Raw genomic sequence first — 3809 nt, 5'->3', positions numbered from 1 at the left:
AAGGGTCTCCCCATAAATCATAAGGTCAAACTTAAGAAAAATACTCTAATTTTAAGTATTATCTAAAAAACGGGACTTGAATAATTCCCAAAATTCTTAAATATGACTTCACATGTGTCTTGGATTCCCTAGAAATGAGGAGCACAATATCCATCGAAACCCAAGATCGAGTAGTACTCGTAGTCGATGAGGCATCCAGCTCAAGAAATCTATTCGGCTGCGTCATTTGGAATGGTTGTGCGTTTTCATGGCTACTCATGGCCGGACTCTTTTTTTCCTCTCAGTAACACTATGATGCTTGTTTGCCTCATCTCCTTGTGTGTACAAGGAATTGTTCCATTCATTTCTGTGTCAAACCCACCACACAAGCCCTGTTTCCCGCGGGCTCTTCAAGCAAGACGTGCCAAGTTGATGACGATATATATATATATATATATCTATATATGTATATATTTATGTATGTATGTATGTATATACATATATATATATATATATATATATATATATATATATATATATATATATATATATATATATATATATATATATATATATATATATGTGTGTGTGGAGAGAGAGAGAGAGAGAGAGAGAGAGAGAGAGAAAAGATCCATGCAAATCCTTCCACTCCTCTCCCTGCTGCCAGTCTCCCGGGAGCTCTGATACCACTATAAGAACAAAGGTACTACTACATGCTAATCTCCACCTATCCTTGCCGCTATATAGAGGAGTCCCTGGTCCCTATTTAAGGAGCCCCCTTGACCATGCATTTGTAGATTAGGACCATGCTCCCTCAATCCTACCTTAGGTCTAACTCTCTCTCTCTCTCTCTCTCTCTCTCTCTCTCTCTCTCTCTCTCTCTCTCTCGCACGCGCGCGCACATTGGAACCTAATTTGTAGTGAGTCGTGAAAGCCATGATCCCCTATTGTGCAAAGAGGCCAAGGAGGAATTGGTGTGTCTATAGAAAGGCGGGGTAGTCACAGGGTGACGGAGGGGTTGGCCTTAGTTAGAGTGCAGTGAGGAGGTCGTAGGGTCTGAACATGGAGCTTCAACTTTGATGTTGTTGATGAAACCGAGAGGGCGAAGGAATCTCCCTACGAAGATGACCATGGTGCTAGTTGTCTATTGTCTGCTACCTCAACCTTGACACCCCTAGCTGCTAGCCCCCCCTCCCGCTTCCTATCCTTACATGAGCTTTTACCTAAGAGGCATCACGTTATGACACATCATTTTCTTTGATGTCCAACGTTCCTGCCAAAAAGTTTTGTCAAAAGAATGCTAATGATTTTTCCGGCTCGCTACCTCCATCTGAATTCTGCTCGCTTCTTGTTTTCACAAACAAACAAAATTCCGTTTAAAATAGATTCAAAGAGGAAATTTTGAAAAATGACTAGCATGTCTTGAAATTTAACTCTATTTTCTCAAATCTCTACGTAGGTTCCATGGGGATCTCATCTTCTGAAGACCATGCGGATCTCATCAGCGACCTGTAAAAGGACAACTGGGGGATCGAACTCAATCCTTTGTCTAGGACATCTCTAGGCTAACCAGCTGAGCCACCACACCGAGCTGCAAGGTAGGCGATCTGTCTTATTATACAAAAAATGAGAAGCCCCCTGCTAGGTCGACCTGCTGAACTGCTCATACCTCGTGAACCCTGCGCTCCTACCTACACCTGGCTGCCTGCGCTTGCGCTTTATCTCTTGCATGCTCGCCAAGGCGGCATCCGAGCAGTAGTGCCGAAGCAACAAACCCTACGGGCTCCAGGAGACTCCAGCTCGTCGCATCTACTCAGATTCTCCACTTTCCCCACTTTTTTTAAATCGTAGGCACATACTCTTGTGATCTTGTTTTTCAACGGGCACATACCGTGGAGGAAGCTCGCCGACGTGTCTTGGATTCCCTATAAATGAGGAGCGCAACATTCATCGAAGCCCAAGATTATCCATCGAAGCCCAAGATCGAGTAGTATTCGCAGTCGATGAGGCGTCCAACTCAAGAGATCTTCAATTCGGCCGCGTCATTTGGAATGGCTCGACGTTTGACATGGCTGCTGGTCATGTCGATGGCCAGACTCCTTTTTGTCCTCTCAACAGCGCTACCGCAAGCAGTGCAGTGGGGTGACGGCAGCACGTTATACCGGTCAGCCACCGCAACCATTCACCGTGGGGTAGCTCCCGAGTCCCGATAATTATACGGACCGTCGGAGAGCTGCCTTCGAGCACAAGGTGCCGTCGGCCGGTGATTTTCTGACGTGGAGGTCACTTTTTGGCTGGCCGTTGGCCCAGAAAGTTCAAGGGCCACCTCTTCCAACCAGCCGACTCACACCTTGCCGGTCCAATCAAATCGTGTGCCTTCTGCTCCCGCCAGCAACGGGCTGCTCCTCGATCGTCTCACGCTCCCAGGCCGACTGCACGATGTGCTCAATCACTCCAGCCTGCTGGCCGCTCCTCCGGCTATGCCAAGCGGAGGCCGGAGCTCCCTTGTGCTAAAGAAGAGGCGGCCTCTAGAATATCGTCTACAACTGGCCGCCATGGATCATATTTCAAGATTCCCGTCGCCTCCGGCTTTCAGCTTGCAAACACGGGCAGCTACTTTGCGCGGCTTACTGTCGGCAGCGGCCATCCCCGCGGCCTCTACATGATCATTGACACTGGCAGCGACCTCTCTTGGATCCAGTGCCAGCCCTGCCAATCCTGCTTCCAGCAGCTCGACCAGCCCATCTTTGACCCGGCAGCCTCCTCCACAAACCGCAACGTCACCTGCGATTCCCCTCTTTGCGCCAACGTTGCCCCATTCACATCCTGCCTCCCCATTTCCGGCCACTCCCGCAACGCCTTGCAATCCTGCGCGTTCCAGATTACTTACTACGATAGCTCCACAACTTCCGGCACGCTCATCACCGACACTCTCACGCTGGGCTCCGGCCACAGTTTTCCCAACATGGCCTTTGCCTGCAGCACCGCAAGCAATGGCACTAGCTTTGTGGCTGCCGCCGGAGTGCTGGGCTTGGGCACCGGCACCATCTCCCTCCCCTCTCAGCTCCACAAAAGCGGCCGCCCAAGCACCTTTTCCTACTGCCTGCCCCACATGTTCTCCTCTTCCAACTCCACCCTCACCTTTGGCGCCCCCTTCACCCCCGATACGATCTTCACTCCGCTCGTCCGCAACCCCAACCCTGCCTTGCAGACCCACTACTACATCACCCTGGAGGGCATCAGCGTCGGTCGCTTCCGCCTTCCCCTCCCCACGTCCCTCTTCCAAATAATCCCCGCACAGGCGAGGGTGGCACCATGGTTGACTCCGGCACCTCCATCACTACCTTGCCCCCCCTTGCGTACATTGCACTCCGCGACGCTCTCCGAAAAACCATCTCCTCAACGCCGCCCATCTCCGCCCCGCAGACCCTTTCGAGCCCGTATTCGACACCTGCTACGTCCCAAAGAGGCGCTCTCATGATGAACAAGGCCACCTCTACGCCGGCGTTCCTTGGATTGTTCTCCATTTCGCACGAGGGGCAGACCTTCATCTACCTCCCGCAAATGTGATTGCACCAATTGAGCGTGTTGGTGGTGAGGACAAGCGCGTTTGCCTCAACATGGCCCCGTCCAGAATTGATAGGACAGTCATCGGGAACATCCAACAGCAGGGCATCCGCTGCACTTTCGACATTCAAAATTCCCGGCTGGGATTCTCTACATCACCCAACCACTGTTAGCTGTTCTATATAACAAGAAGATTTGGAAATTTTCTCATGTAAGAAAACGGAGCCTTTTTCAGTGTTTTTCATAAAATGCATAACGTCATG

General features: G+C 50.4%; 1 pseudogene; it reads right to left on the bottom strand.

Annotated features, from left to right (window-relative positions):
• Positions 1 to 2539: 2539 nt before the first annotated feature.
• On the bottom strand, positions 2540 to 3506 carry LOC147421355 (uncharacterized; annotated as a pseudogene).
• Between the last annotated feature and the right edge of the window lie 303 nt (positions 3507 to 3809).

This window comes from Adiantum capillus-veneris, chromosome 28 (genome assembly GCF_014529385.1).
Source record: "Adiantum capillus-veneris isolate H3 chromosome 28, ASM1452938v2, whole genome shotgun sequence".
Taxonomy (NCBI): domain Eukaryota; kingdom Viridiplantae; phylum Streptophyta; class Polypodiopsida; order Polypodiales; family Pteridaceae; genus Adiantum; species Adiantum capillus-veneris.
This window is presented reverse-complemented; position numbering and strand designations above follow the sequence as displayed.